General features: G+C 35.5%; 1 protein-coding gene across 2 annotated transcripts in view; it reads right to left on the bottom strand.

The window, feature by feature from the left end:
• The window catches only part of LOC120417818 (serine-rich adhesin for platelets-like), a 181,588-nt gene that overhangs the window by 55,676 nt on the left and 103,830 nt on the right, over positions 1–22,082 (bottom strand). The gene's annotated exons all lie outside the window — the stretch shown is intronic.

Here is a 22,082-nt window from a genome sequence, read left to right as displayed (position 1 = left end):
TTGTACGGTTTTGGGAAGCAAACCAAAAAAAAAAAAAAAAACTTCAAGAAACCCCTCCTTCACTCATTTTACGACCATTGTTGTCCTATAACGTTCGATGTTTCCCTCCATTTTCCTTCACTTTCATCCCAATCAAGACACCGCCACACCCACAGCTGGTCCCCATGTATAAACTTCCTGCCAGTCAATAAAAAGTAGCCACCAGTAGTAGTCGCACACCTCCTCTCCCACACCAGCACGAAATCATCACGGTTACGACTTTATGTCCCGGGCTTACTTACTCATATCGTTTTGCTACGGCAGGACGTGGCGTTTGAGCAGAAAGTTAACTTTTTCGCCCCTTTTTTCTAGCGTCTTCGGATCAAAACGATCCGGATGTCAAAGAGTGCGGTGGAGGTTTAGTGAAAAGTTAGGGTAACAGGTTTTTATTTGGGAATCACACTCTTTAAAATAATTATATAAAAATAATTTTGAAATAATATCTTCATTTACAATTTAAAGGCGAAAATTGTTGTCACTGTTTCTTAAGAAAGTTTTTTTTAATCAAGAATAACATTTCAAAAGGGCGTAATATTGAATGTTTGTTTCTTTTGAAATGTTAGTCTTGATTAAAAAAAACAATGAAAATATTTTTTTCGATAAGATCGGAAAATTTTACGAATGTTTCATATTTTAACATTGAAAATCGGACCATTTGTTGCTGAGATATCGACATTACTGGAGTTTTTTTTTGAAAAGGTTCAATAAACCAAATATTCTGTTTTGCTTTTTGGGTGTTTCTAAATATCCCTGACTCAAGGCGGTTTCAGAAACACCCAAATGCAAAAACTGGAAATTTGGTTTATTGGACCTTTTTTTTTAAAAAAAGAAACTCCAGATTAAAAAATAGTGGGCTGATTGGGTGAGAGTTAGAAAACAGCAATTTTTCTGTTTTTAAATCTTTGAATGGTAATATCTCAGCAACTAAGGGTCGTTTCAACAAAGTTCATAAAAGCAAGATACAGAGAATTTATTCAGCTATTCAAAAGTTTTTTTTCAAAAGTGAGCAAACATGGGCACTAATTTAAAAAAATAAATATCTACGACTATTTAAAAAAAAACTTACCTAAAAATGGCTTTAACTTGAAAACGGTGCACTTTATCAAAATTTCATTAAAATTGCTTTTTGATTGCAAATTTAATTTTTCATCTGCAAATGAAGTCGAAAAAAAATCAGTTTTGATTCAAAAATTCTTTACTCGGTCAAAAATATATTGTCCGTTCTGGAAATTTCTGTAAAGTTGGCATTTTATGTCCACTAAAACATATCAGAAAACAATTTAGAATGGTGTTTTTTTTTGCAAATTAAGTTTTAGTGACAATAAGTGAAATTAAAAATCACCAAAAAATGTTTTACCGTGTATCATTTTTTTTCAGAGTAGTCCTTATTCATACCTACAACTTTGTCGAAGACACCAAATAGATCAAAAAATTCCTTCAAAAGATGCAGATATTTTAGTAAGTTTATTTTTATTTTTTTCTTACTCTTGGTGACACTATTATTTACAAGCAATAACTGTTCCAACATGGTTTATGAAGTAACACACAGCTGTAAGGAACTCCAAAACTCTTATTGTATCTTGATTATTCACCAATAAAACCGAATTGAAATTGAAAAGATACAGATTTGTCACTTATCATATATCATTTTTGTATGGACAGCCGCCAAATTTGTATGGAAAATTATATGGACAAACTAATGATGCAAAATGGCTTCTTTGGGCATACCGAAGGCACCAAAAAAGTTTCAGCCGGATTAAAATATACAAAATTCAAAATTGCAAAGAAAAAAAAGACTGTTTTTTCAGTATAATTTTTCAGAAAGCCCGTCAAATTTCCTACAAGTTTGCCTTTGGCCTGTTTTTGATACGATGCTTTCGTATTGCGTAGGTTGCTAAAATTACTAATTTTAAATTAAATTATTCAAACAAAATGTCAAATTGGGCGAAATTATACTTTTAGAAAAATCTTTTTCTTGAATATAGTTATAATTTATATGGCAAAAACCGGGATCTTTTGAGCTACGGAACAGGTTCCTTCAAAAATACGTTTTGACATTTTTAACATGTAAATTCAAGTTTTCCTTTTGAAAAGCACGTAAATAAATTTCTAAATTTCAAGTTATAGCAGCTTACATTTTTTTGTAAAAAACGTGTATGTTTTACACGCCATGCTTGACCTTCTCTGAATTATGTTCTTTATCGACAATACCAGAAATTTTGAAAAAAAATATCAAAAAGACAATGAAGATTTTTCCAATGGTTGCTGAGAAACAATCTCTGAAAGAAAAGCATACATGAAAAATGAAGCTTTTCATGCTTCATCAAAATATTTAGCGTCGAAATATGTATTTTGGCATTTTTGCTGCCAAAACTGTACGGAGATTTGTGTGATATTAATGATGCAAAATGTCACCTTTGAACATAGAAAATGTACACACAAAGTTTCATCGAAATGAAAAAATACATTAAAAATAATCCAATTAATATCCAAAATGTTAGAGAATTGCTTAAATTGCTCAAATGTTTGGCAAAATCATTTCGTTACAAAAAGAGAATCGACAAATTGCATGAAAAAAGAACTGGATCCTTAACCGGGAAATGATACGAAATTTTCAGGTTGTTTGTGGATTATCCTTTAGCTATACATAAGCATGTCACCAAAACTGCCAATGAATAAAAATATGTTCAAACTTGGAAAAGCGCTTGTTTTGCGAATGTCTTAAAGATTTAAATAAAATTTGCTATAATTTCTCAACTCTCTCGATTTTTCAAATTTTGCGAAAAAGGCCAAGATGCAATTCTAGAGTATTATTTGAAAAGGTCCTACAAACTTAGGGAATCTCATAGCATAAAGTACACTCAAAGGATAAATATATATCAAAATGTGCAATAGTGGATTTGCTGCAGAAAATGATACATTTTCTCACAATTTTTGCAACAAGTCCGAAGATCATTGCACATGTGTAAACATGTCAGCGATCTGCAGTTCTCACCAACACATGTAATGCTGGCGATTCCCCGAGCAACACTTCAGAGAGAAGAATATGTTGGTGCTCTGTCCTTCGCAACCAAGAAGTTGTTAGTTCAATCCTCGTTCGGTTAAATTTTTTTTTCGTAATACCAACAAACAGCAGGCGGTAATGTCGATAATTGTCGGTAATGGGCAAAAATGTCATACCCCTTCATCGCAAGAAAAAAGCATGAGGACAGATTTCATGCAGAATCTGATATAATTTCATGCAGCCATGCATCACAATCATGCGACCGCCGTTTGGGTGTACCTTTAAAAAAGCTCTAGAATCGCTGAAAGGTTCTTTATATTAGTTTAGTGAAAAGCAAGTCAAACCAACATGATCTTGATCTGAAATGCTTCGATTTCACATGGGAGTTCCTTGGCCAAAATAGTGAGATCCATATTTTTTGTTTGGCAGTTAGGGTGGTCATTTTTGAATAGAGTGGTCTAAAAAAATGCATTTTAACGATTTTTAACACATTTTTCAGAGAACCACATCCTCGGAACGGCTGAACCAATTTTAGCTCGCCATGTTTTGAAAGAATTTTTTATTGAAAAATATCAAGACTTTTTGACAACATAGCTGAATACACTCACCGATCAAATGAATGAATGCTTTGTTGGCTGATTTGAAGGCTTCGGGTCCAAAGAGCTCATAGCTTTAAATATTTTTCTACGGGTGGTTTACGTTTACGTCACTTAACTTAAAATTGAGAGTATCTATTAAAAGTTTTCGGAGGTAGAATTTTTGAAAAAAACTAACTTAATCCACCTATGTGGTTGATGCCTTCCTCACTTTTTACCAACAATGGGTAATATGAGTGGTTTGGACACATATTTCAGCTATTTTTTTAGGCCCAGAAAAATAAGTACACAGATATAACTTAAGTTGTCATAACTCGAGACAGGGTTGCCAGATCTTCAATTATGTGGACTCGTTGGAAAGGTCTCTAGATTACCTAACCAACGATGGGTCGGATGATGGATCCGGACATCGTTTACATGCATTTAAGTGAGATCCGGCTTCAAAAAAGTACATAAATATCACTTAAGTGGTCATAACTCGAGGCAGGGTTGCCAGATCTTCAATTATGTGGACTCGTTGGAAAGGTCTCTTGATTACCTAACCAATGATGGGTCGGATGATGGATCCGGACATCGTTTACATGCATTTAAGTGAGATCCGGCTTCAAAAAAGTACATAAATATCACTTAAGTGGTTATAACTCGAGACAGGGTTGCCAGATCTTCAATGTTGTGGACTCGTTGGAAAGGTCTCTTGATTACCTAACCAACAATGTGTCGGATAATGGTTCCGGACATCGTTTACATACATTTAAGTGAGATCCGGCTTCAAAAAAGTACATAAATATCACTTAAGTGGTTATAACTCGAGACAGGGTTGCCAGATCTTCAATGTTGTGGACTCGTTGGAAAGGTCTCTTGATTACCTAACCAACAATGTGTCGGATAATGGTTCCGGACATCGTTTACATACATTTAAGTGAGATCCGGCTTCAAAAAAGTACATAAATATCACTTAAGTGGTCATAACTCGAGGCAGGGTTGCCAGATCTTCAATTATGTGGACTCGTTGGAAAGGTCTCTTGATTACCTAACCAACGATGGGTCGGATGATGGATCCGGACATCGTTTACATACATTTAAGTGAGATCCGGCTTCAAAAAAGTACATAAATATCACTTAAGTGGTCATAACTCGAGACAGGGTTGCCAGATCTTCAATTATGTGGACTCGTTGGAAAGGTCTCTTGATTACCTAACCAATGATGGGTCGGATGATGGATCCGGACATCATTTACATGCAGTTAAGTGAGATCCGGCTTCAAAAAAGTACATAAATATCACTTAAGTGGTCATAACTCGAGACAGGGTTGCCAGATCTTCGATGTTTTGGACTCGTTGGAAAGGTCTCTTGATTACCTAACCAACGATGGGTCGGATGATGGATCCGGACATCGTTTACATACATTTAAGTGAGATCCGGCTTCAAAAAAGTACATAAATATCACTTAAGTGGTCATAACTCGAGACAGGGTTGCCAGATCTTCAATGTTGTGGACTCGTTGGAAAGGTCTTTTGATTACCTAACCAACGATGGGTTGGATGATGGATCCGGACATCGTTTACATGCATATAATTGAGATCCGGATATATGTGAAAACACATTTTTATACATAACTTTTGAACTACTTATCGAAACTTCAAACAATTCAATAGCGATGTATGGGACCCTAAACCAAGTCGATTGCAACTGGTTCGATCAAAATCGGTTCAGCCAGTGCTGAGAAAACTTGGCAAGATTTTTGAACACATACATACATACACACACACACACATACACACACACACACAGACATTTGTTCAGTTTTCGATTCTGAGTCGATTTGTATACATGAAGGTGGGTCTTCGAGCTTTTAATAAAAAGTTCATTTTTAGAGCAGGATTATAGCCTTACCTCAGTGAGGAAGGCAAAATATCGAAATTCGGTACATTTATTCAACATAAAGCACCGTGCGTCTCCAGTAAAATTTACTGGGAACTCATTTCGATGGAGAAGCATAGTACTTTGAGTTTGAAAGTTATTTTAATTGATTAAATGTCTGCTAAAATCAAATGATTTATTTTATTATTGCTTCAAAACACACCCGCTTACCATATAAATCAAAGCAGTAAAAGCCAAGAAGCAACTCTCTCTCTTTCTCCCTCTTGTCGAGCCAAGGAAGTCAATTGCTTTATGACGCCTCGAGACCGAGACTGCTCGACAGCAAGACGACGACGCCTTGAGCCCAAGCGAGAGGAAGCAATCTGGCCTGGCTTTCGCTTGCTGCCTTCATAGTCAATGTCTTCAGCAGAGAGTGTCGATGATGCGTGTGAGAGTTGGGGGAGGCAAAAATCGATATGTTTTATTTGGTTGTTTTTTGTTGTGTGTTTTGAAGGCCTTGCGTTGACTGGAAAAGCTCCGAGGGCCTTGATTTTGCTTCACATTTTTTTTTTCTTTGAGTGGGGGGAAGCAAAACCACGTAATGGATGGGTGGGAAGTTCGGAACGATCGGTGCCATCATTTTGGCATCATTTGTGGGAGGGTGTAATATGATTGGAGACAAAAAATAACGGGAAGGCTCTTGAGAAAATTATCCACCTCTTCTGGGCGATGATAATTTCGTTTGGCTCGTTTGCCGTCGGAAATTGAATTTGATTTGAATTTGGCAGTGGGTGGAGAAATTTGTGTGCGGGAAAGGACTTGTTGAAAATGTTGGTATGAATAATAATGAGTATGTTTTTAGTTGTTTTTTATCTGAGAGATTTTAAAATGCCTTTATTTAAGTGTAACGAAATTTAAATAAATGTTAATTTTTTTGCAATCACTGAAACACCAACCATCATCTCCATATCGAAAAAAATGCGAATCGATGCTGTCAATATGTATTCAAAATCCCAAACCAACGAATCAGCAATCATTTGAAACCAGATACGTATCATACGAAAATAAACACAAAAATACAATTCAAATTCAACAAAGCAAAAACAGGAGGCACAAATTCCCAAAAGTCAACAAAAACACGCACTCGATTGACACGTTGGAAAATGTGCCTCGCACACGTGGTTTTGTTCAAACACGCAAGCTAAATTTCGGATGCGAAAGGAGAAAAAAAGATTGATCGATTGATTCCCGGGGAAACCGTCCAAGGGTGTGAATAGGGTAAAACGGGCACATTTGAGAAAGTTTGTATTTCAATAAATTTTATTTTGCTTCAACTTTTTTTTATCAAAACAAATTTGAAAAAATAACAAAATTGACTTAAAATGTTTTAACAACGTTGCTTCATTTCTCGTAAATTAGACATTTTAAAATCCTCAAAATTGCTCAAACCCTTCGTGACTTTTTTTATCAATTTTTCCGAGTTGCCGACCGGATCCATTCCAAGTTTGGAACAGTCAATTTGTTTTCCCGAAACTGGGCCAAATCTCCCGCTGACAAATGCGAGAGAAAAAATCGTGTGTGAACCAGCTGAATGAAATCGATTCATCGCGTTTCTCTATCCCCACGCGAGACTTTGATTGAATTTAATGCGTAAATTAGCGAGTTGACTGCCGCTTGACGGCAGTGTTGCCAATTTGGCTTGGAATAAAAATCGCTTTTATCACCGCGTTCCAGCGCTCGTTCCAGTCGATTTGAAATTCGATACATCCATCAATAAATATGGCCAATTTCGTGTGCACCATTCGCGGAATCGAGTGTAGTCGTCTCTATTAAATCCGGCTGGATTCTCGAACGAGGGTGATTGAAAAGCGCCATGAAAATGGGGAAAAAAATATAAATGGATCGAACCCGATTGATAAAGGATCCCACCAACGGCGAACGAATCGAACTGAGCAAAAGAGAAACCTCGATTTGGCCTCAATAATGCTTATTTTCGTTCCGCACCGCGCGCCCGTGTTTTTCATCAGTTTGGGATTTTTCTCATTAAATGGTAAAAGATTTTGCCTTCGTTTTCCGCTGTTGCCTTTTGTGTGAGCAGCGAGCCGACGTGGTCCAATCATGGATGAAAAATTTAAGCCCACCCTCACAGAAAGGATGAATGCGAAATCCAATCCGGCGTGGAAACAATGATGGAGGGCGATGATTTTTGCACGCCATTTAAATTGATAAGTAGGTTTATCGAAGATTTGTGGGGATAATCTGTTCATTTTTGGTGGGATTCAATGCATTGATAGGACTGAAGTTTTTTCTCGACTTTTCTTTTGGTTATTTGATTCGAAAAATTACAAAAGAATAGGTTCATTTTTTTCTTTTTTGTTTTTTTTTTGTCTTTTTTGTCTTTTTTGTCTTTTTTTGTCTTTTTTGTCTTTTTTGTCTTTTTTGTCTTTTTTGTCTTTTTGTCTTTTTTGTCTTTTTTGTCTTTTTTGTCTTTTTTGTCTTTTTTGTCTTTTTTGTCTTTTTTGTCTTTTTTGTCTTTTTTGTCTTTTTTGTCTTTTTTGTCTTTTTTTGTCTTTTTTGTCTTTTTTGTCTTTTTTGTCTTTTTTGTCTTTTTTGTCTTTTTTGTCTTTTTTGTCTTTTTTGTCTTTTTTGTCTTTTTTGTCTTTTTTGTCTTTTTTGTCTTTTTTGTCTTTTTTGTCTGTTTTGTCTTTTTTGTTTTATTTGTTTTTTTTTTGTCTTTTTTGTCGTTTTTATCTTTTTGTCTTTTTTGTTTTTTGTCTGTTTTTTTCTTTTTTTGATTTTTTTTGCCTTTTTTGTCTTTTTGTCTTTTTGTCTTTTTTGTCTTTTTTGTTTTTTTTGTCTGTTTTTTTTCTTTTTTTGATTTTTTTGCCTTTTTTGTTTGCAATAGTTAAAAGTCTTGTAACTTTCTCGAAAGAATTCCAAGTTAACCTTAAATTCTTCTCATTTCACTTCTAAGAAGCAACAAACTTCATCTCATCAAACTTCAAATAAACGTCCATCCCCTCAAGGCATATCAATTAACTTTCCCCCTCGCTCTCAATCAACAACAAACTTCACTGTTGACCCTCATCGACCGTTTCCCGGAAGCACTTAAACTTCGTTTATGATGTTTATTTTCAAAGAAACAACCAAGCTGCTTCAGATAAAATGCACCACGCGTCTCCACCAAGTTCAACCTTCTTCAACTGTTTCTGAAACGGCAGTTAATTGGAGCTGGGCCACGTGGCGCAAAAAAAAAAGAAAGAAAATAAAAAGATTTTTTCCCAGCTTAACTGGGGGAGACGAGGGACGATGAAATTTTAATTAACCTCTCCAAACAAGAATTTCTGCTCCAATTTCAAACTATCGCGCGCACTTGTCCAACAGTGCTGAGGGGGCAACGGTTGTCTTTTGCACATCCACCGGAGCTCAGTTTCAGTTTCCAGCTTAGTTTTTTTTTCTCTTTGCTCGGTTATAATTTCGCACGACTTGAAAGTTTTAGTTGCATTTTATTCTGCCCATTTTGGCTGCCTCCCTCTTGAAAAGGTTATGAATATGAATCCCCCTCCATCGTCCTTCCTCGCCGCCACCTTCAAGCCAACCCGAAAACAAGCCATGAATAAAACACTCTTCAATTACATCTGGAGAAAGTCGAGCGTGAAACTTTCTGCCGAGAAAATCCCACCCCGAAAAGTTTTGCAATTAAAGTTACAGAGCTCAGATGCAGCTCTCCTGCTGGTTTTCAGCCTCGCAAAGCTCGAGCTGGAGTGTATTATTAATTCCAGTACATTTGCGATGCGACTGTTGCAAAACTTCACCAGGTATATGATAAATCATTGGATTTTAATGGATACCGGGTTTGCAGCTTACAGCCTGTACTCGAATATTGGTCACTTTGAAAATTTCTCACATACGCATAAAAAAAGTGTCGCATAATCAAAAGACTACTGTAAAATTTAAACCACCCCATTAAAAAGTCATGATGTGTATTATTTCTGTCGAATAACATTTCAATGCGAGATAAAGAGCCAAGTTGGCATCCGATAATTATCGGTGCGAATCGTTAACAAGCTTTCATGCTGTGCGAAAGTTAATTAACACATGCAGAAATATATAATTTTTGAAATGCCGTTAATTAAGTGCTTGCGTTCGAACAAGATTAAATTGATGAAAATTTATGTTTTAATTCGCCCTTCTGACTTTTATCACCTCTGCAAATGTCAGCAAAAAAAAGAGCCCTTCATTCTCGTTGAAGTATCCAAATAACGATCCCAAAAGGGCCATTGTATTCACAACGAGTTGGAAACCCAATTTAACCCAATAATGAACCCCATCAGCGAGCAACGATGACAGTGGGAAAACCGTTTCATAGGAAATTCCAGTAATTAGACTTTAATCCCAGCTGACGCGATGAGACGGCAAACACGAGTACCGGTTTTGAGAAAATCTTCCGCTTTCCCCCTCCTCCAAAGCCAAACCCACCTTTTCCTACAAGAGTTGCAAAGTGCAAGCTCATGCTGTGAAATCGATCCTAGGAAACTCCCCCCGCCAGATTTTGCTTCCTCCCAGCGGAAATCAGATCCACCTCAACCTGAGTATCCTGAGGGAAAATTAACAAGCTAATCTACACGGTTCAGCCACTTAGCCCGGGCTAGCTAAGCCACGCGTCTCGTGTTTGATCAGACTGACGTGCAGCGTAAGGTTTTCCTCGTCTACCTACATTGACACTGATGCGGTTAGGCATCATAAATTGACTAATTAACCTTTTGAGCAGATCTATGTCAACACAAGATTTAAATTATACCTGGCTTCAAGTATAGTGTGATACTAATGTTTTTATGATCATAATAATTTTGTGAAAAGGTATAAAACTATTTTTTTCTAATTCAGAAGACATAATTTAAAAAAAAATATCTGTATTACAAAAAAAATGTTCAAAAAAAAATCAAATTATTCGCTCTACAGCATTGCCTTGGCGTTCTCGATTGCGAGATTCCTACTCGAAACTAGGTGTTCGAAAGCTTGATTGTTGAGGCAATTGCAAACCTCTTTTTACACCTTAGCTTCCATCCACCCCGGGATTCGAACTGACGACCTTTGGATTGTTAGTCCAACTGCCTACCAGCGACTCCACCGAGGCAGGACCCAGGGAGACGACTCCTACACCTGGACTGAGCTAACGACCTAACCTTTTTTAGGTTAGTCCGGGACCAACATTTACTTCCCTTCCGAAGGAAGACGTGATCAGACAAATCTCGTCTCGAAAAATGCCACCGGGACCGTCTGGGATCGAAAAAATGTTGTAACTGTTAAAAAGTAGCATTTATCAGTGCAATCATTCCGTTTTGTATAAGAAATTTTTGGAAATTAAAAAAAAAGAAAGAAAAGATCAATCTCAATGGTTGGATGGTTCAATATTCTGATATTAAAAATGACGTAATGGCGCACATTTGCTGAGTTGACATCTCTTAAAAAATAGACACTTTTTTATAGGACATTTTGTGACCTTTCTGAAATAAGGCCGTTGCAAATATTTCTCAAAGTTTATGTTGCCCCCCTCCTCTCCCTTCAAAACCGGTGAAAAAAAATTTTGTGTACTAAAGGCGATTTATTTATAATTCATTTCTCCTTATTGGCGATTACGTCACATAGTCGAATCAATAAATCTATTTATTTTGCAAGTCAATGGCTGTTATAAAATAATTCAATGGTTTAAAACTTGGCTCACCATTTAAAAACTTTGGGAACTCCGGATAATTTATTTTAACATCTAAATATTAAATATTTTTTTTTAATCTGTTCCACGTCTTTAAAAAAAAAATCGAAAAATTGTAAACACTGCGAAACTAATTTGAGCAACTTGCTCCATAGCTCAAATGATGGAATTTTTTGTAATCGTAGATTTGTCCAAATATTTCATTTTGTAACAATGGTAATTTTGAATTTTTGTTGTGAGAAAAGTTGAAATAAAAAGTTTATTTTTTTAAGTCAATATTTGTCTCAGAAGTCTTAAGTTATATCTACAACTTTGCCAAATTACGTAATCGACCAGAAAACCTATTTTCAAAATATTTATATCTTTCTGTATGACAGCTCCCTTAATTGTATTGACAAACTCATGATGCCAAACGTTTTCTTTGGCCATAGAAAGTTTGTAGCTTATTTTTTTCTCATGCACTGAATTCGCTAATAATAGTTTTTAAAATGCCCTTAACACCACTTGTAACCAAAGCCGTATTTCGATTGGTTCTCCGTACATTGGTGAATTATCAAATTTATTTTTTTATGTTATTAGTATTATTTATTTATTCATGTAACGTAAGATGAAATCTTTTCAATTGTTACAATTTGTGTGCTTGCTTGGTGTAATAAAACTATTTGACACAGTGATAGGTTCTCTTAAACTAAATAATTATTCTTGTTGTTAAGGTCGGTGAGCAAATCATGTTTGAAAGTATATTTAGATATAACGAGTTTTATATTGGTTGGTAAACTGTTCCAATTTACAATGCCTCTAGCAAAGAATGATTGACTGTAGTAAAAGGAGTTATAATTTGGAATAACGTAACTTTGGGTTCTTGTGTTACGAAAGGGAGTCAATTTTTTATAAAGATACTGGGGTAATCTTGATGTAATTATTCTATGAAGAAGAACGCATGAACGGTATTTACAGAATTTTGAGATTCGCTTTTAGGTGGGAGCTTTTTATATGCACTTTTTTTAAATACTCTTTATTGAAAAAAAAAAACAATATGATTTTGATTCGTTTCAAGAGAACAAAATCAAATAATTGTTGACTGTTACGACGTATTGCAAACTAATCAAAGTATTGAACATAATAATTCGCTTTTACCGTCATTTGCAAACTTTCGAGTGATGTTATAAAAATGTCATCGCATAATTTCAAATTCTTAAAGAAAAACCTTGACCCTTGAAATCCACAAATTTGGAACAAACTTTTTCCAGGAGTGCAATTTTTGTTTTGCAAAATTGCGGCTTCAAGCACTAAAATCATTGAAATTTAAGTTTTGTTTTGCTTTTATGAATTTGGGAAGTAATCCCTTACATTCACGTGTTGCACAAAATTTTGTGGGAGGCACAAACAATAACTTCTCACTACGATGGAACAGGCAATTTGGAGGCAGTGTTTTGCTGATCTTCATTATAAATCGGCTCCGTGGATTAATGTTTACGGCTTCTGCCTCTCAAGCAGAAGGTTCAGGGTTCAAATCCCGGCCAGTATCTTTGAAATTTGGATTCAGGAATTTGAACTTTGAATATGAACAAAAACGAAAATGAATCAGGTGGGATACGAACTCACACCTCTGGATTGGTGGTCTGGGATGCTGAGCAGTCGGCCATCAGAAGGTTTAAACTCTTGCAGTAAATTGATCCGTAGCGTTGAAACATGTTATCTTAATACGCGCTGATCCCTGATTTGCCTGACGGGATTGGAAGTCTAAATATAGATCGAGTTTCCTTCAGATGCTTGCTTCTATGTTTAGGCGGGGCCGAACAATGCCCAGCGACCTCGGAATTGGACCGCAAGGAGCTCTGTCATTCTGAAACGGGTCGTTGGAAGCAGCGCGAGGGCTATCAACACCTAATACCCGGGACTGAGATAAGTTGTATCAGCATTCGGCATATACAAAGTCTGATACAAATTATACTTTCCCATAATTTCGTTACCGGTTAGCGGGTATTGGATTGGACCACACACAAAAAAACACACAGTGTTTTGCTGATCTTCATTAAAAAGTCCTGTGCGTGTTCCGGATTTGTGAGAATCCGAGGAAAACGTGATTTATTCTTCGTCGCTTTGTTTTACCCATATTTATTTGACGAAAAAATATCCGAGCAAAATGCGTTACAGTAAATTTGTAAAAAATACATCTCATGCAAAACATGAGCAAAACTAATGTTTAATAGTGTTTTGAAAAGCCATCTGAACTTTATGGTACGAATATGAAACGACTATGTTTTCTATAAAGTTTTACTAAAAAAGCTTAGTAAATCAGTAAGAAAATAGATCTAGGGTTTTTTCTCAAAATTTATTTTCCCTAAAAGAACACCCAGTTAGCAAAATCTAAACTTAGAAATATGTATCCTCCCTGCAAAGGCTTATGAATTGATCTCAGTTGAAAGGTTCTCCAAATCTCTGAATTGCAAATGTAACATCCTGGAGCAGAACTGTTAAATTCTAATAAAAACACAATTGAATTGAATTGAAATCAGTAAGAAAATAAACACATGACTTTTCATTAGAAACATAATCATGCGACATATCTTACTTCCCAAAATTGTAGGAAATTCTTTAAATTCTTTAAATTCTTTAAATTCTTTAAATCCTTTAAATTCTTTAAATTCTTTAAATTCTTTAAATTCTTTAAATTCTTTAAATTCTTTAAATTCTTTAAATTCTTTAAATTCTTTAAATTCTTTAAATTCTTTAAATTCTTTAAATTCTTTAAATTCTTTAAATTCTTTAAATTCTTTAAATTCTTTAAATTCTTTAAATTCTTTAAATTTTTTAAATTCTTTAAATTCTTTAAATTCTTTAAATTCTTTAAATTCTTTAAATTCTTTAAATTCTTTAAATTCTTTAAATTCTTTAAATTCTTTAAATTCTTTTAATTCTTTAAATTCTTTTAATTCTTTAAATTCTTTAAATTACCACTTTTTTTTGGTGAAATACAAGTTCTTGAAGATTTATTGGAACATTTTCTAACGGCTGCAGCAATAAGCTCAATTATGCCGAAATGCAGTTTTTTTTCTCAGTTTATACCAGGTTATAACTCTTTTGTATTTGCAACATAAAACAAATTATTGTTACAGTCATCAGGGGTGACATTGGGTCTGGGGGCTGAGATTGGGTCATACAAAAATGCTGAAATTTTGCCCAATCTAACCCCCCAGACCCAATCTCATCCCTGATGACGCTCTCTTTCATAATCAAATGATCGACTCAATGACCAACATCCCTTTCATCCACGTCTCCAGCATAATTCGATTTGTCCTAAATAGTCCATCAGCACCCAACCAGCCGTGACCACCTCCTCTGACAGTCACTATCGTGCTAACTGCATCACCACGCCATCGCGATAATTGTTGCCAGCTCAGCGCAAATTCCGCCCCATTGACGCGTGGCCGAAAATTTGGGCATGTGGTGACAGGACGGGACAGGGTCCCAAAACCACAGGTCGACATTGCTGCCTCGGTGGTCTGACCACAAATTTCGAAGGGATGGTGTCGCGGGAAATACGCCACGGTTATTTTGGGAGGGGGAGGGAATCGATTTCGAATTAGCCTGATGATGATCGATAAATAAAGCCAAATTTGTCACGTTTGGACAGACATACATTTTTTTGCGTCATGGACGGTCTTCATCGTTGATGTGAGGAACATACTGAAATTATCTCTGGATGATGATGACGACGACGTCCGACAACCGGAACGGAAATAGATAACAAGCGACTGAGGGGGAGAATGGGGACGTTTCTAAATTACGTAGAATTGTTTTTTTTTAAATAAGTTTTTAAAACATTTTTTAAGCAAAAGAATACATAAAATAAAACTGGCTAATTTTATTTGGGTCACCCTATCAAAATCTACTTTTTGTGACGTTTTTTTCCATACAAAGAGAGAGCTGCTCATTCACCTACATTTTTCCACCCTCGTAGCAAACAATAATACATTGTGTTTTGTCGAAAGGCAACAGAGAGTGAAAAAAAGTGCTGTTGCACCACCATTGGACAGTTGCACAACTACAATCAGGGGTCTAGAGTATTTAATTTCACACCAATCGTCATTGCCGGGGACGGCGACAATCAGAACATCACAATGTAGGACGGTGACGATGATTGCAGATAGGGAAAACGTGAATTTCCCTCCGTGCATCACAAATAAGATGTAGTTTCATGAGTAAATTTTCTGAATGAAATTTTGTTACTATTTTGTTAAATAAATTAATCAAAGTATCTAAAATAAACAATTTTTTTAAAACTTTTTTCTACTTATTTTTACCGTGAAGCCTTATTGTCGAGCAAACAAAAGTGAAATGAAAACAGTCGTCCGATGATGAACGCTGGAGATAACGCCTGCATGGCTTTTTTCCCTCTTCCCCGGCAAGATTCTATGTTTGCCATCGTCCTTGTTGCTGGCGTTGGTGGTGGTAGTGGGGATGTTTTGCTGTGTAAGTTGAGGAAAAAATGAGAGGTTTATGCTTTATTTTAATAATTCACGTCCGACCACCCAGCAGAAAAGCAGACACAAATACATTCGGTGAGCGGAAATCTTTACGATTTCAAAAAATCACTTTTATTTATTATGAAATTTTTGAAAACAAAAACACGCGTACTCACAAAAGTTAAATTTGTTTACATTAAAAATCTGACTGACTGCCAATTTGTATAGATTACAACAAGTCAAGAAGCTTTTATTTATTTTTTGTTGCGAAAGTCTAGAGAATTACTCATGAGGATTGAGAATGAAAAAAAAAAATTGAGGCTTTATAAGATAATTTACGTTTTTTTCTTTTGGTTTAAATATGTCACGTGGAATTGATCAACAACATTCTAATTTTTTTTAAAGTACCATGCGTCTCCACCAAAAGGTTGAACGAAAGTCAATTCAAAGGAGACGCATGGTAATTCAACCCAAAATACTTTCTCTAGCTAAATAATTTGCAATTGCTACCCCGTTCAACAGCACTTTCCGCAACAGATGAAAAAGCAAATGTTTCAAATTTGCCCCTAATTGTCGTAAAAATGCAAATCCAATTTTCCCCAGCAATAACCCCCAAAAATGACCGGTCGTTAAGAGAGAGAGTGCAAAAAAAAAACCATCCTCAATACGACGTCGTCGTGCTATCTTGTCGCATCCGCCATTTTGACGTTCCGAGAAAAACGCGTTTTAATGTTTGACCTTGAATATTCAAAAACGAGAGCACGCAATGTAAACAATAACAAACACGTTTTCTTTGGCTCACCATTCTGTGCATTGTCCCAAAGTTTGGTTGAAGTTGGTTGCTGGAGTCCCGAGTTATAATTACAAATGTTTACGGTAGTCTAGCTTGTACGTGCGACAAACGCATCCTGACTTTCTTGGCCTGAAATCCCTTTGGCCTTTTGTCGCACTTACATCAATTTTCATGGAGTGACAAGATAGCACGACAAGATTGAAACTACTTTTATATGTAAAGTGACAAAAATGCACGGAGTTTTTTCAGTTTTTGTTGAATATCTCAGGATTGAAATCGAATTTTGGGGATCTGTGAAGGTCAAAAGGTGAGGCATTGTGAGCTGCACAAAATGGCGTTCTTAACTCAATTTGGCCCAAAATGCACGTACGACAAGTTAGCACGATGGCGACGAATAGATAGTCATTTTAATTATTTTCGGCTTAATCGCCCTTGTTACGCCGGAATCTCCCTCCCGTAACACACTCCGTCTGAAGTTCATTAAAACTTTTCGCTTCACCTTAACGATGGGCCGGGCCGAAATTTTCCCTTCCATTCTTTATAGCCAAAGTACCCCTGCCGGGCGATTTTTTTTGCTCATTCGCGGCCCGCAGCAATTTAAGGTCAGCAAACTGGAGAGGCAGCAATTAATTTTCCTGCCGGCCATCATCACTCTTTGGATTATGGACCTTTTTTTTGGAGGGGAAGCTTGTTTGGCAACTGAGCTTTTCTGGAGGGCTTCTTTTATTAGGAAGCTGGCGCGCGTTGACAGCTCAAGATTTGAGAAGAATAGAGTGTTGAAATGGAAAAGGTAGATTTAATGGTTGTTTGTTGTCATAATTTTATTTAAATTACGTATTTATTTCTTTGGCTGGCTGGATTTTTTGAATTTTGGTCTGATTTGTTATGCTACAAAGAAAATAAAATTGAAAAATGCAATAATATCGATTTAGCTAATCTTTGATGCAGGATGACTGACTTATAAACAAAATCTTGTTTAAGTAAAATGGTAACATTTTAGATTGTCAAAAGTTATTTTTAACAATATTCATAATTATTCCATTACCACAATCTGGGCATTCCAGTTTGGAGAAAAAAAAAACTATTTATTAGACCTACTAGACTTTCTTTTTGTTATACACGTCAACTCTAAATAAAATTCAAGGAAAATTGTGGTGTTTGTTTTGGGGCTATTATTTAAAAATATGCACTGTATATTCATGTATTTGACTGAACAAATTTGTCCGGATTTGTTCCATTCGATCCAGTTTCGGGTCCCATAACTTGGTATTGAAAATTGTAAGGTTAAATTTAGTTATTCTTAAGTAATGCAAACAAACCATCCTTGAATTTGCAAAAAGGGTTAATTTTTAGATAACCAGAACAGTTCAGGCCTGGATGTCGTAAATCAACGCCTTAACTTTAGATTTCTTGCGGGGATATTAAACTACCTTTTATTGATGGACCTTTTTTTGCAAGTATTCAGGCGTAGTACAACCAGGAAGATTCAGCAATCGGTTTTGCAATGATGGCCTCAATCACTGAGGTGGTAAAATTAAAGTTATTTATTAGAAGATTTATCATAATTTTTATTTGAAAAAATAACAGTTTTTGAAATGCATTACAAATAATTTAACATACAATTTAAATTTTTAATCGATTCTTTCAAATTGAGTGCAATGTTTGAAGCCAATTTTCAATGAATTGGATAGTAGTTAATATATTTTACATTGAAAAGTGTCTTGAAAGGCTCATAAAAAACCACAATCATACTCTTCATACATTAAAATGTTGGTTTTCTGTTTATTTATCCAGTTAAACATGTTTTTTTAAATCGAGATATAGTTAAAAATTCAAATAATTTTCTTTTTTTATCCTGAATATCGAACAGATTCAGTCAACACAAAAAATACATAAAAAAAACTTTGCTATTGTTATTCAATCAGCAATCATTTTTTGGCTAAAGTACTTTGGCAACTATCGGTTAAAATTTTAATAACAGTAAAAAAGAAAAGTATGTAAAATTTCCCGATCCCTTAAAAATATTGTTTTTAAATTCAGCATTCCCGAGCAGACGGAAATAACTTGGGAATAACATTGTTTGATTTTTGAAAATACTAGGCCAATCACATTTTCTGTTATTCATAACAAAATTTGTTATTCGCCGTTATGATTTTTTTTGTTATTGGATTGTTATTTTAGTAACAGACTAATAACATTATCAGTTATTCTTCGAACAAATCTTTGTTATTATTTTTTGTTATTTTAACAACTAATCCGATCACCTCAATAACAATTGGAAATATTTCTCCATAACAAAAAATGTTACTCCTAAGTTGTTATGGCTTCCAACTAATATCAGACCAATAACAAATTTTGTTATGATAACATAAAATGTTATTAAACTCTTATGCAAAAATGGATTTTGCAAGAATATTCCATAACAAAATTTGTTATTTTAACAGTATTTGTTATTGAAATGGCATGAATTTAGTTAAAATCGCCTGTTCGGCCTTACAATCCAGAGGTCGCCGGTTCGAATCCCGAGGCAGACGCAAAAATTCTAAGTGTTAATATAGGTATTCGGTGCCCTCTCCCCGTGTCATACCTTCACACTTAGGAGACCCGGGAGGCGGAGTCTTGTCGCAAAAAGAACGATACACGCCTGTGGATCCGTTGACGAAACCGCAAGGTTTAAGAGGGCCACATTATAAGGTGTTACGTCGATTCCGTTCCGTTCCGTTAGGGAAGTTTTCAATATAAAAAATATTAAAATTGTATAAACTTCTCAAGCCTGAAAGAATGTTGAATGGAATGCAACTCTGTTTGACAGAATGCCAGAACTTAAAGTTTTTTTTTGTAAAAGAGGAATAAATACGAGCTGTTGATTGATAATCAAAAATGAAAAATCATAACAAAAATGTTTAAAGGGATTGAAAAAAAGCTTTTTAGGTTAAGGGGTTACATACATGTAGAAAATCTAAATTTTTCATAATTCCGAATATTTTTTAAAACCTTTAAAAAGATGAATTCCAATCACTCCTGAAAATTTCATGAAGATATGTCATGATTTAAGTGAGAAGAAGACGATTTAAGTTTAAACTTTTGCCATGCGCAAAGCGGACTGTCAAACTTTGTGAGCGTTTTTCTCTGAACACCGAGTTGATTTACGGATGCCACGATATCTCGAGATGGGTTGACCAAATTGGCTGAAATTTGGGGTGAAGACTCTCAAGACATATTCCGTGTGCATGACGAAGCCCGATTTTGAAATTTTGTGTTTTTTAAAAATATAAAAATCAAAAACTGATGAATTTTTATATGAAAAACACAAAAATATTTTTATCTTAAAAAAAACTTTTTTTAAATCGGCCTTCGTCATGCACACGGGACCGGTTTAATGAGTCTTCACCAAAATTTTGAGTCGATTTGGTCAAAGCAGTGTTGAGATATCGTGGCACCCGTTTTTTGAAACTGCTAACTTCAAATAGCTATATCTCGGCAAATATACAACCAAATGTGTTCAAATTTTTTTTATTGATAGAAGAAAATGTATATTTTAATGCCCTGAAAACAGATTAAAAACAAGTTTAAGCGTGTGCTCAAACCAACCTATGAAATTTTTGCCGATTTACATGTATGTAACCCCTTAAACAAACGTGGACAATATAAAAATTTATTTTTAAGAATTACTCAGGTATGGTATCATGATTAAACTCACAAAAATGAAACTATGTAATAAATTAATAAATTAAAAACTGTTAATTTTTATTAAATAAGGCTGGTAAAAGTTTTATTTGAAGTTTTTGTAAGTGCAATCAGCTGAAATTGACTTATAATGCATTCTCTACCATGTTTGGGTTGATTTAAATATGTTTTGAATTTATGAAAATTTTCAATGTTTTGTACCGCAAAAAGTTTTTTTTACGCTAATTTTTTTTTGTTTTTGTCAAATCATTTTTTTAAACTAATGATTGCAAAAAACTGAACTAGTGTAGAAAGCATTTTAAAACACTTTTTGCATTCAAATGTTGGGACTATGGCTCCTCCCCCCCTTTCGGTCTCGGCCAGGGCCGAGGGACAAAAACTTTGAAAAATATTTGCATTGGCCTAACATAAATTATGAAAGCTAAATGATTTTTTCAAGAAAGCTGTTAGATCAGAATATTTTTTCTACAAACAAATTTGAAGATATGGATTTGTTTGCATCTTAATTCCCCTCCAAAGATGATCAAATTGCTCCCCGAGGGGAATTCCTCATCGGTTGATAAACACTGAATTAAATTAATAGATTTAACTCAATATATACAAAACAATCGATAATTAACTATTCTGACTTTATTAAATATGACATAATGTTCAAATTTGCCCTTTTAATGAATGAATTGGGAATCTTTTTACAAATTTTTAATTTTGGGACCGCAGATCGAAAAAAGAAGTATGAATTTATTTTTAATAATTGATTAATATTTAACAAATTTGTGATAATAGCATAGCTCTAATTATGTTTTAAGCATTGTGTAAAGCTTTTAGCTTATTTAGATTTAAAATACTTGAAATTCGAAATCATTTTTTTTCCTGTTGGTTGAATTATAATCAGTGAATATTGAATGCATAAAAAATTGTGAATTTCAGATAATTCAACCCATTTTGAAATAAAAAGGGAACCTTAAAGCACCACCTTCAACACACTGCAGCAGTGAAATTAAAACGATGACTTCACCCGAGCATTAAGCACCACTTTCTCCGTCAAAATCCTTGCCTTTCAAAAGCTCCTCCGACAGACAGACAGCCAGCTTCAGAGAAATACCTGCGCCACGCCACGCCAGCGCCCGGTCGTAAAAATTTCATTTTCTTCGATTTCACGCCGTCTTTCAGCGCTGAAATCTCCTTCGGATTCACTTGAACCCGTCATAATCCGAAAGTTTTTGGCGTGGCATGGACTCGTTCTACTCACCGAGCCCATAAAAACGTGCTGCCCAATATCATATGGCTCGGGAGTTCATGCCCTGGCAAACTGCCAAATTGCTTCCCCTTGGTGGCGCAGCTCCGACCTCCGTGACGACAAGAAGAAAAGGTGGATTTCCACTTGCTCGGGAGTGCCTCGCTGGTATTCCGGTAAGAATGTTTTGCGGAGGGGGAAAACGTAACAGTCGTGCTGCGGATGGTACGGATCTTTTGAAGTACTAGGCGTCTCCATAGAAGCTCGAAATCTCGCTGTAAACTTGAAGCTCGGCTGCTTTTCACTTCATTTTGCGTGATCTTTTTCTTCTGGTCCAAGTCCTGCAAGCTTTTAAGAGTCTGGCGCTGAGTTTTTGGTTGGTTGGTTGGTATTTGCGTTCCCCCAAAGGAAGAGAGAGAGCCGTCTACATCTTTGGGTTGTGCTGGTCGTGCGCGCTGCTGGTGTTAATTACTGTTTTATGACCGAGTGTCTTCATTAATATTAAGGAGAAGCGGGGCGTAATTAGCTCCGGTTAGCGGCGCAGTAATGGCCAATGTTGTGTACGCAGTTGTTGCCACGTGGTGCTCTCTAGAGAGAGAGAGAGGAAACGCGCCGGTTGGCAAATCGTTTCTGTTGTTTGTGGTTCTGGACGCATAGCGAAGATGATGAATCACGACCTGTAACATC

Source organism: Culex pipiens, unplaced genomic scaffold (assembly GCF_016801865.2).
Source record: "Culex pipiens pallens isolate TS unplaced genomic scaffold, TS_CPP_V2 Cpp_Un0001, whole genome shotgun sequence".
NCBI classification, from domain to species: Eukaryota; Metazoa; Arthropoda; class Insecta; order Diptera; family Culicidae; genus Culex; species Culex pipiens.
This window is presented reverse-complemented; position numbering and strand designations above follow the sequence as displayed.